The sequence below is a fragment of the Fukomys damarensis genome, unplaced genomic scaffold, assembly GCF_012274545.1.
Source record: "Fukomys damarensis isolate Sample0158 unplaced genomic scaffold, DMR_v1.0_HiC HiC_scaffold_13, whole genome shotgun sequence".
NCBI classification, from domain to species: Eukaryota; Metazoa; Chordata; class Mammalia; order Rodentia; family Bathyergidae; genus Fukomys; species Fukomys damarensis.
The window spans coordinates 17,724,305-17,736,520 of NW_022900925.1; the positions used below are offsets into that span (position 1 = coordinate 17,724,305).

At 51.4% G+C, this 12,216-nt stretch overlaps 1 protein-coding gene across 1 annotated transcript in view; it reads left to right on the forward strand.

Annotated features, from left to right (window-relative positions):
* Positions 1-12,216, forward strand: part of Sez6 (seizure related 6 homolog) — a 50,173-nt gene that overhangs the window by 5,425 nt on the left and 32,532 nt on the right. The window lies entirely within an intron of this gene.

Here is a 12,216-nt window from a genome sequence, read left to right on the forward strand (position 1 = left end):
ACTTCCCAGGCCTTCGCCGCCGGTTCCGGGGCCTTTCTCATCCTTACTGCGGAGGAACCCGGCCGAATGTCGGCCGGACCTGGGGTTAGGACGTCGCTCGCCTCCCTCCGCCTTAGTAACTGGCATGCCAGAATCAGAACCTAGAGCACAATATGGGGAGACACTTGAAGACCCCGGGGCCAAGTATGTGGCTCCCCTCTCTGCCCTGGGCTGCAGAAAAAGACGTCCCGGGATAGTCTGTCCTCCCCGAAGTCCTACACACACACACACACACACACACACACACGCGCGCGCGCGCGCACACACACACACACACACACACACACACACACGAACACGCCCAGAGCTCTATCTCCCCACCCCCCCGGGTCTTCCTAACCTTTCCACACCAAGACGGCAGGCAGACCTCCTGCGAGAGGACTGATTCCCAACCCTGTGGCCCCAGCCCCCGCGGGGAGTGACATCCTCAACTTCATTGGTTTCGGGTCAGGGGAAGCGTGGTCTTGGAGTAGGCAGAAGGGGAGTTTGGGGAAAGGATGAGGGTTCTGTGCCCCGGAGAAGGAACATTTCGGAGTGTTGTCTGGACCTGCTGTCCCGGTTCAAACAAGCTGTTTTTCGAAGCGGATTGCTCAGGTCTTTCTCCCGTTTCTACTGGCTAGTGGGGTAGAAACCGGGCTCGGAGTTGCGAACCGCGGTCCCCCGCCACATGGTTTGTAGCGCCTGCTGTGGAGGAGGGAAGCGGGGGAATTTCTAACCTCGGCACTGGATCTTTCCACTCCAAGTCTAGGTCAGGGCATCGCTGGGCCCCTGCAGGGCAGATTTTTTGGCTCTATCGCCCCAAGGGGGTGGAAGCCGCTCTGAGCTTTTAGCTCTACTTAAGTGTTGCCCAGCGACACGGGTAACTTGGAACCGTGAGTTCATGTTGAGGCGAAGAGGAAGAATCCCTAAACCCTCACCCCCCAGGGACTAGAATGGGCAAGGAGAAGCCCAGAGACAGGGTTGCTAGCAGTCCAGCGCATCCGTCTGAATTCAGGATCTGTATTGGAGTCTGGCCACATCCTTGCTCTGGACAGCTCCCCCTGAGGCACAGGGCCTGTGTCTATTCCCTGGCATGCATTCTAGGGCCTCCTGTGTGAGTGCATGTGCCTTAGTGTGAGTGTAATTGGCACCTTGTGTGTCTGGAGGAGCAAGTCCCAGGTTGTGTGTGCTTGGGAAGGTCTGAATAATGGGCGAGAACTCAGTAGTGGACCCATGTGAGGCCAGTCATACGAGGTTACAGCCACTGCCAGAGGACTCCTTGGGGGTTGGACTGAGACTTCAGGTCTCCAGGAGGAAAGCTAACATGGCTGGGAGTCCCCTGAGTTTGTGGGGGTGGGTGTGGGGATGAATTTGCCCACTCTGTGGCTGGAAGTCTTTGTGTCCCCTGCTAGTGACCCTCTCTGACTCAGTAGGGTCTTCAGTGCTCATCTTGGGGCAGGGATCTGACTATTGAGAAAAACCTTTACTTTCACTCCTCAAGGGAAAGGAGGAGGAAACCTGGCAGTGCCGAGCATGGCAGGTGAAGGCATGGGTACTGGGGCTGGGTGGCCCAGAGGCCCCTCCCTCTCTAGCTGTGATTTTGGTTGTTGAGGGTACTGAGTCCTCCCATTGGGAGACAGTGCATTTGGCCATCTCAGAGTTCCTGGAGACTTCAGTTAAGGAGAGCCTTGAGGAGCAAAGACCTAGGGCTGTGAGCCTCTGTGGCCAAAGAGATGCATCCCTCAGGCTAGCAGTCTCCATGCCCCCAGAGCTTCGCTCACATCTGAGGCTCTTGCAGCCAGGCACAGCCCAGAAGCAGCAGCAGTCCTGGGAGGCAGAAGCCCCAGGTTTGGATATAGGGTGAGAATGGGCCCACTTCATGGACCCAGTCCCCTATTCCCTTCTGCACCCGCTGTGAAGAATTAGCCCCAGACCTAAGGGGCACAGGGACCACGGGGTATCCTCCCAACCCATGGGCAATTTGGGGGAGATCTTGCCATGTTGAGGGAAGAAGGCAGTGCAGGGGAGGCTGAGCTGCCCAGGCCTGCTGTGTCAGTTTAATGATTTTTAATGAGCAATTACCTTTAGTCATTCTCCTAATTTCTGAATATCAATAAAGTTAATTAAACTCTGCATGTGTGAATGTGGCCTGGGGAGACTGTGAAGGTGGAAGCAGTGAAACCGGTGAGATTGGGTCTCCTGGGTTGGAGGCTGCCTCTATGCTGTGTGACCTCGCACCCGCTCTACCACCTCTCTGAGTTCGCTTGAGAGCATAGTGAGAAAAGGGGGAGTGGGGGGCCTCAAGTCTTAACGTTCACTCTGCCAGGTACTAGAAGATGGCTTGCAGAAGGTAAGGCATGGAGGGGGAAGGAAAGAAAGGGAGGGAGAATTTGGCTTCCAGGATCCCCGCTGCTGCAAGGGTTAACAAGCCAAGGATGCCTTAACTTAAAATGGTAATTGCTACTTGCTTCTCACAGCCTCTTCTATTTGTGCTGGATTCTGACAGATTATTCTTGAGTCTGGGGGCTGCTGCAGAAAGAGCAGATCCTCTGTCCTATACTGCACTTTAGGGTCAGGAAGTGGTACTGGAGACAAGGAGATAGTCTGGATTTCACTCAAATCCTCAGATGTTGATATGGTGGACCGAAGGTCCCTCTGGGCTTCTGGGGAGACCAAAGGACCCAGAGACTGCTTCGGAGAGGTGGGGGAAGCCTGATTTGGCTTCTTGCCCCTCACAGCCTAAGCACATCAAGCTTGGCAGGTCCTGGCGGCCATCCCAGTCTCCTCAGCAGGGTGGAAGTTTAAAATGCCTTGGGGATGCTGTGGGGTGCTAATGGGGAACAAGGAGACACTGGGCTGGGCTTAATTAGAAACTAAGCTTCTGTGCCCCCCTCCATTATGACTGCCTGAAAGGGGAGGCATATCAGAAAGCCTGCTTCCTTCACTCCTCTCTCCAACCAGGCCCAGATTCTGCAGCCTCCTCCTGCCCTTCTAGTCCCTGCCTTTCCCACTCTACCACCCCCACCCCATCAAGCTCATCTGCCAGGATGGGCTCAGCTCAAGAATCCTGCGCCCCCACCTGGGCAGAGCTGTCAGGGCTCTATTCAACCCCCAAACAAGAAAGGGCACTGAAAAGGGGGCCTATAGGCAAGGGTAACTTTAGGAAAGGAATCTTCCAGTCCACATGGTTAAGAGTCCAGCCTGCTGTGTGGCCTCAGGCATGGCCCTGGCTTGTTTGGGTCTTCACTCTCTGGAGCCTTCAATGCAAAATTATACCAAGTTCATGGTTGCCAAACCTAGGAGCACTTTGGGCCTTAAACCATGAAGATTTCTGGGTTCCCAGGTTACTAACCTACTTGCATGGATGGAGAGCCAGCCTTTAAAAAAAAAATCAGAAGGAGGTAATGCTGCCAGCCCTGATGTACAGATGCTAGGAGGTCTCCAAGGCCAATCTGAACAGGAAGCAACAACTCCAGGAAGATGACTAATCCAGCCAGGCCAACGGAGTTTCAGCATCAATTCCCCAAACTAGCCAAGTTCTCAGCAGCTCCTGAGATCTTTCCCCTCCTTTTCCTGACATTCGTTGCCCCTCCAGGGCCAATCTGGTTCACTCTACCTCAAACACCAGCTTAGCTGGCACATCAGTAATTTTTCAGTATATATTTACGGGGCATCTACTTTGTGGTTTCTCAGAGAAACCTGTCCTCCAGCCTAGATCAGAGGACTCTTTCATGCTCCCACTGTCCCTTGCTTCACCCATCAAGGTATACATCTTGTTGGGTCATAAGTGCCTGGTTGCTTAATATTTCTCCCAGCAGTAAAATTGAACTCAGAGAGAGCCAGGGATTTAGCTCAGTGGTTCTGCCGCCTGCCTTGTAAGTGAAAGGTCCTGAGTTCAGTCCCCAGAACCACCCCCCGAAGAAAAAGAAAAAAAGTGAACTCAGAGAAGAGGACATCAAGTCTGTTTTGCACCCCCATGTATCTTGGGGCAGTTGAGAATGCCTAATCAGGAGAAGCTTAGGGTCAGGCTTGGTTAGTATGAAGAGGTATGGCTATGGCAGCTGGAACCTCATCTTGAAGCTGAGTTTGCATAGCAAGCACACTATTTTTACATAGATTGTATGTTACGATTTTTTCTCCTTTCCTAACAGTTGGCCAATTATCCCAACTGTAAATTATAGCCTTTACTTAGTTTTTTCCTTCTACAAATTAAGCTGTCATGCCATCAGCCTGAAGTAGATTGGGGGTGGTGTGCGGATGGCCATTCTTCATGAGGTAAGGGCTCTCCCCAGTCAACCCTTAGTGCTACCGCTGCTTGTGTCCCCAGTGACACAGAGCCTAGCACACAGCAGACATTGAATTCCTGTTGATAAATACGTGAGAATTGCATAGGTAGACATCAGCAAAGGTAAGCCCAGGGTCCAGCCTTCTTGACCCTTTCTCATAGCACCTACCCACCCAGCCCTGTGCTGTCTAAGAGGCGGCTTAAGGACTCAGGTAAGGGAGGGACAGCCTTACATCTTCTGGCTCTAAAGCCCCTCATCCATCTCAGCTTCAGACACCCTCACACAGATTAGAGCAATCATTGTGAACCTGGGATAAGCTCTGAGCTGACAGGCCTTTGAATGGAGGAGAGGAGTCCTAAGATTCCTCTAGAACCATAACATTTCAGTTCTATGTGCCTTTCATAGCTCCTAAAACACCAAGCCCTGGGGAATAGCTATTTACCATTCATTCCTTCACTCACTCCACAAACATGTATGGAGGTATGAGGTATGTTCGAGGACTCTCAGGGGCCCAGGTTTCACTGGTCAGGCCTTTCACATAATTTTTTTGGGGGGTAGTGGGGATCAAACTTGGGTCCTTGCACTTACAAGGCAGGTGGTGGAACCACTAAGTTAAATTCCCAGCCCTAGGCCTTTCACATAAATTTTCCATGTAATACAATAAGAAATTGTTAATCCTACTTTACAGGTAGGAAAACTGAGTTGTTGAGACATTTGGTCACTTACCCTGTGCTACTTAGTAAGGCCACTGCAAAGTGCCTGCCCATTTTGCAAAACCTGCCCATTTTTTTCTTTTTTTTTAAAAAACCTGTCCATTTTATAAAACACTATCTCCATCCCCACTACCATTCCAACTAGGGCAGAGCTTCAAAACATGCAAATGGAAATCCCAGAGAACATCACTATTCAAACAACAGCAATAACATTAACAGTAATAGCAAACATTTATTAGGTACCAATATGTGTCAGGCTCTCCACTAAGTGCTTTACATACATTAACTTATTTAGCCCTCATATCATCTATGAGAAAGAAGCTATTACCTTCCTTTCACAGACCAGGTTCAAGCCCATGTTGTTAGACAGACTCAAGATAAAAACAGCCCCTAACTTTCTTCTAGCACATTTCCATTCATGACAGTTGCTTCTCTGCTGATATCTACTCTCAGTCCTTAATGCTGTAGGTTAGAGACATTTTATCTTATCCTGTCCTTAGTGGCAAAGGAATGAAACCTTCTTTATAATAAGTAGAGGCCAAAAAAGCACAGGGCCAGAAGTCAAGTGAAATGTGCTCCCTGAAGTTGGGCCCAGATGTCAGTGACCTTAGGTGACCATCCCATCCTTTGGGGGCCGTGGTGAATAAGGACCAGTCTCAACTGTCCTGACATCTTGGGCTGCCCCTCTCCTCAGCCTCCATAGAGCCCCAGCCCCCAAGAGGGAAGGCCCAAGCCTGCCCCAGCTTTCCTTCCACCTGCCTACCTGCTGCCCAGCTGCCAGCCCTGGGAGGGGAGGATCAATGCTGTAGCCACAGGCAGAGTGTTGTTGGTCATTGATTGTTGAGATTTCTAGGCGGGCTCAGGAGCAAACAAACCAGCAGCTTCTCCAACAACAATCCGGGTCTCTGGCTGCAGAGACTTCAGCCTTGCTGGCAGGCAATCTGGCAGGAAGGGAGGGGGTGGATAGAAGGTCCTGACTAGGTCCAGCAGGAACAAGGGGCTCTGTTCAGAGATAAGTGGGGACTGAGTGGTCATGGAAAAGGGGGCAATGGGAGACAAAGTGAAGATGAATCCTAGACCCAGTGCATGCGTTGTTTGGTCCAGCCACTACAGTTTTGCTCAGCCATTGTTCCATACCTGGAATATCCCAGGTCCTTGTTTTTGTTTGTTTGTTTTTATGTATACATGTATGTATTGAAGATAGGGTCTTGCTATGTACTTCTGGCTGGTCTTGAACTCATGGCAATCCTCCTGCCTCAGTCTACCGAGTGCTGGGATATAGGCATTTGTCACCACACCCAGCGGTCCTTCTTATTTCAGTTCTCCCACCTCCCTTCTTCTTGATCACTCAGCCCAGATGGCTCTCTCTGTCCTCTATACAGCAAATACCATCCATCAAGAACTTGGCCTGCCCGTCCTTCACCCACGCATCTATTCTCCATCCAACAACTCCCTAATCAGCACCTACCAGGTATTTTTGATGGACAGGAATAATCCCTAGCCCTAAGGAACTCAGTCTGGAGGGGAGCTGCATTCTTAATAAACTTAGCTCTAACTACCTCTCCCACTAGATCAAGGACCTTTTGATTTTAATTGAGTGAGATACAGATGAGATGCCAAACAGCACCTACATGATCCAACTACCCTGACCTTCAGAAGGACAGGAGAATCTTGACTAAGATCTACTCTGGGCCTCAGTTCCTCAACTGTAGCAAGAGTGTTCACCATTCATTTCTGTAAAATCCCAGCAAGCACCTGAAGTCCTCAGGCCAGGCCATGATGGGTGCTCTCCATCACAACTCTTTCCATCTCTACTGGGTCTGGGTGTCCCCCTAACTCTCAAAAAACCAAAGCAGGGTAGGGGATTTAGCTCAGTGGTTCCACCGCCTGCCTTGCAAGTGCAAGGTCCTGAATTCAATCCCCAATACCAAAAAAAGAGACACAGCAGGTACAGGGTTCCCTCCTGCCACCAAACCAAATGTGCTACTGAATCCAAGCAGTGTATCTACCCCTGTAATGCTGTCCCTAAGAGCCTCAGCCAGAGGACTCATGATACCCCATCGTCAACCCGTCTGTCCCTCAGCACCCGCTACACACACACACACACACACACACACACACACACACACACACACCTCCCCCATGTCTTTATAAACATCCATGTTATGTTCCACACCTTCTAACTGGTTGTGTGTTCACCTTGTCTTCTCACTCAGCTTTTCAAGAATGGGATCTCACTGGAGCCCAATGCTCCGATATGAAATAAAAGGAATCCAAAGCAATTAGCCTCAATTTTACTTTCTTTGGTTTAGAAGCAATTTTTCCCTGCCAGCAGTGGCAGGAACACCTCCTTCTGCAGAGGCTCTACTCTGCCCGTTCCTCTACCCACAGGGTTCTCTCTCCAGCTGGCTGGCAGGCTACTAGGACAGAAGGGGTGGGGGTAGAGGGCAGTAAAAAGTGCCTGAACCACTGAGCACTGCCCCCACCTCATTTGCATGCTGTTTTCTTCCACTTTGTTCTCCATATCCCTGTTAAAGGCATCCTGCTTTTAAGTCAACCCTGCCCCTCCACAATCTAAGCCCAGATTCCTCCACCCCCCTACACAGCTTCTCCCTGCTCTCCCTCCCTCCCAGCCCAGCAGCTGAGCACCAGCTCCTTTGTCTCCCAAGCAGCCACCTGCTGAGTGTCTGGCCCTGGTCCCATCAGCCGGCAGGTGCCTAGGGAGCCTGGGGGGTGGCTGTCACACAGTGTAGGAAGCCAAGTTGTGCCTCAGGGAGGAGACAGTCCCAAAAGAACAGAACCAGCAGAGTGCTGGTGAAGGGAGCCAAGATACCAGGGTTTAACCCCAGTGATGGTCTTGCTGGTTGAGTGATCTTGAGTAAATTGTGTTGCTTCCCTGTACCTTAGTTTCCTTGGGAATTCAGGGTGCCTGTTTGTGTCCCGCTTCTTTCAAGCAAAGCATCAGAATCAGAGGAAATCAGAGGGATTAGTGACTTGAAGAGACCAGGAGTCCAGCCTGGGGTTGCAAGGGAAGGGTGTCCTCCCAGAGCCAGAGCTCTCTGACACAGGAGAGGTAGTCACTGGAGGGCTGGATCGGATGCCCAAGGAGTCTGGGACAGGACTGTTAAGACAAGGGTGAAGGATGAGCCTCAGCCTGACCAGGTCAGACCAGAAAGGTGAGACCAGCAGTACAGAGGGACAAGGGTTGGGTTCGGGATGTTTCTAGGGCCTTCACTCTGGCATACTACTCTGATGAACATTGTTTTAGACATCATTTATATCTAGCAAGGAAAACTGGGTATAGCTCGGTGGTAGGGCCCTAGGTTCAATACCCAGCACTGCAAACAAACAAACATCTAGTAAAGATGTAAAACAGCTGGCCCAGCAGCTGGCAGTCCTCCTCCTATCGTGAGGCTCTGTGCTGTGGATGACTGGAAGAGATGGAGGATCAAAGAGCCCCTGGCATCCCCGGCAAAAGTGTGAAGGTGGGCCCCCACGAGGCAACATAGGAGAGGTCATTCACACACGTGCTTGCCCAGATTCCTTTGTCCCCCTTCTCTCGCTGCCCACTCAGTGCCTGTCTTGTGTATGAGCCCTAGTCCTTTCCTACAGGGTCCAGCCACCTTGCGTAGCTTGGTCCATCTGTGTTCCTAAGGTTCTGGGGAAGAACTCCACATAAGCAGGTAGCCAAGTCTGTATGCATCTCCGCCTGGCTTGTCTACTTCTCCCTAGGTGTCTGAGCCCTCTCTCTGCATGCTGGAACTGGGGCTGAGGTGTAGGCACAGTAGGCTCCATCCAGCTCAGGCTGGTCTTTCCTCATCCCTGCAGCCCATTCTATTCTTTTTTCCCCCCAATATTGAGCTCCACTGACCCCTCAAGGAGACTAACAGCTGGAACTGCTGTTGCTATTTTTAGCAGCTCTGTACCCCTCCCCTCCCCGATTCAGGCTTTCCAGGAAAGTAGAGGAACAGACCAAGCCTGGGAAGCCTCACCTTCTAGGATGCCAGGCAGATGAGGCCCCTTCCCTCAGTCCCACAGGACCATGGGGGCAAGGGAGTGTGGGCTGGTCCACAGGTGCAGGGCCCGTGCCCCAAGACAGGTTAAGTTACATCCCTCCTGCCTCCTACCTCCACCCACCAGTTCTGAAGAGCAGAGCCCAGCCCTTCAGTGACTAGTGCTAGGCCATTTGAAAGGAAAGCTATAGCTCCTGGTCTCTCCCACAGAAGCTGGTGAAGGCAGAGGGACCCAAAGCAAGGCATACCAAATGAACTCACATACCCAGGAACTGGTACTGCCCCTACAGTTCCCAGAGGAGTTTGGAGCACCTGCTGCAGCTCAACTCTGCCAAAATGACACACTGGTAAAGCTCACTACCCTCTAGATCCTTGAGGCTTCTGGGTCCCATACCTATCACTACCTCAGTTGTTTTGGAAACTGGCACGAGCTGGAAGAGGGTAGAGAGAGCAGTTCTAGGAGTCTGAACTAAAGGCACCCCTGGCCTCCCTAAGAAGCTGCCCTAGGGTGCCTATCTTTGCTCTCAGAGGCCTTTTGTTCCAGCATCTGTCCTGTCTGTCTGTTGAGCTCAGCAGGACAGGGATGCCTCAGGTTTGCCTTCCAGGCCCAGCTAGGCCACTTCCCACAAGCCAAGTCAGCTCTCTGACCCTAGTCCTTTGTCTGTGGGATGGGGAGGGTGCATATACACCCACATTCATATTTGCACACTCACATGTGTGCATATTCACATGCAGGCTCATGTATGCATGTTCACACATGTACATGCATGCATTGTCGTGCTGGCACATGTACATACTTGCACAAATATATTCACACATGCACACAAATATGCTCACATAAGTATATACACATATACAGTCTAGTACTCCAATACTCAGCAAAACTGACCAGTGACTAGAGATGAGATGAGCTCCAGTACGCACAATAGAGCACAATCCCTCCCACCCACTAAGTCCCCTCCACTTCCACCCTACTCACCAGAAGTCATTGGCCCCTAGGGTTGGAAATTGATAATCGAAGAGCCATTACCTTGTCCTACCCACACAAAGACACTTAAAAAGTCAGGAACCAAGAAAAACCAGAGAGGGCAAGACAAGCCCAAGATCACACAGCTTGTCAGTGGCACAGCTACCTACATACTGGAGCCAAGGCTTTTCAGCTTCTATAGCTAAGAACAGAAAGCCTAGTCACCTGCAGGATAGAGAATAGCCAGAGTCCATCTCAGCATTAAGGACCACAGTAGCCTAGAGATCTGGGCCCAGGGCCCCTCCAACCCCAGCCAAATTCATCTCTTCCTTGATGCAGCAGACATAAACAGCCAGACAGCAAAGATGACAAAGACAGGGAGGTGAACTTGGCCCTCATATACAAAACAAGTCTCTCCATCTGACCCAAAGGCCATGGAATCTTGGGACTGCCAGGCTGGTTATTCAGCTCCAAAGTAGACACACATGCGGGGAATGGAACTGGCTTTTGAACATCAAGGTGGGGCCCGGGAGGAGGCATCAGCCCACAGATGCTGGGCTGGGGCCCAGAAAGATATCTGCCCTGTCTTGCTGGGCTTTATGGCTAGAGGAGACTATCTATCTTTGGTGGGTATCTGGAGCTGAGCAGGAGACAGAAGATGAAGGGAAGTGCTGTCCTTCCCTAGATACCCCCCTGGTCCCCTAACTTCTCCACTGGGCTAGGCTGAGCTGGTCCAGGTCGAATACAGCTCCTGCTCTGCAACCTTCCTGTCCCCGCTGACATTTCCAGGGTTTGCCATTCAGAAAAATATGATCTTCACGGCTGACATGGTGGTGGTGAAAGTGACTGGCCCTGGGGGAGGGTTGTGACCTGAGTACCCAGCTCCAGCCACATCCCTCTGCCCACTCAGTCCACACCTCTGCCATGGGACCCAAGGGCAGTTCTTCTACCTCCTGCCTAACATACCAGGCAGAAGTTGTGGTTGGGGTAGCAGATGGACAGAAGGAGCTGATGGACAGATACCCCTACAGTGAGGAAGGAGGTCAGTATCCACCTCCATGCCTACCTGGACCTCTGCTCTGGCCACTGAATTTGGGGAAGGCATAATCAAGATGAGATCCAGTAGATCACATTGGAGGAGACGTTGGCAAGGAGTCCCTGCTGCTCCTCCCACTCCTTCCTGCCTGCTCCAGGGGCTAGGGCCAATTCTATAGCCCCTAGTTTCCAGATCTGCCTTCTTCCTTTCCCCTAACCCCTACTCCGGGCCCCCAGCATGTGTGCCACCTGCCTGGCCCCAGAAACTGTGGGCAGGCAGGGCTAGGGTCCTCCGGTCCCCAGGGCCAGTAGGCAGATGCGGGAGGGAGAAACAGGGCCACAGGGGAAGGTGTACAGCACAGCAGGTGATGCTGTGGCAGAGGCCTCATTAATCACATCTCCAGCCCCAGCTCTGCAGTGGCGAGACCATATTAGATTTTAAATTGGAAAGCAAAGAACGTGGCAGTTAGCAGGGAGCTCCTTCTACATGAGGCCCCTGGGTCACAGCCTCAGAGAAGGGAGGGGACAATGGGGTGAAGAGGGCTGGCTCAAGTATAGGCCAGAGCAGTGCCCTACCCTCTCAGAGCCCAGGAACTGTCCAGGACAGACAGTCCTGAGAAGGCTTAGGTTAAGGGTCCAAGAAGTGGGCAGAGTGAAAAGGAGTGGGCACAATAGTTCCTGTGGGAAGTGCACCTCTTCTTCTGGGAGCTAGGACATTTCTGAGCTCAAGGTTCCTGAGTACGGCATCCATGAGCAAGGGCAAATGGCAATGATTTGTGGCCCTGTGCACATGTATGCACCTCTGCTGCACACACATGCGCACACACACAGGGCACACACGTGTATGCACTTGCATTCAAACACACATATAACCCACATTCTCACGCATGCACACCCCAAGCAGAAAGCAATGCCGTAGAAATTTTTATCCTAGCTGGGTGGGTGTGATGGCTCAATCCTATAATCCCAGCCACTGGGAAGGCAGAGGCAGGAGGACTAAGAATTTGAGCCCAGCCTCGGCAATTTATTGACTTAGTAAAACCCTGTCTCAAAATAAAAATATAAAAGGACTTGGGTTGTAGCTCAGTATAACCTGGGTTCAATCCCCAGTACCAAAATTTTTTTAAAAAAGAAATTTTGATAGTAGGCTGTGGAACAGACAGGCCTGGCTCAAACCTTTTATC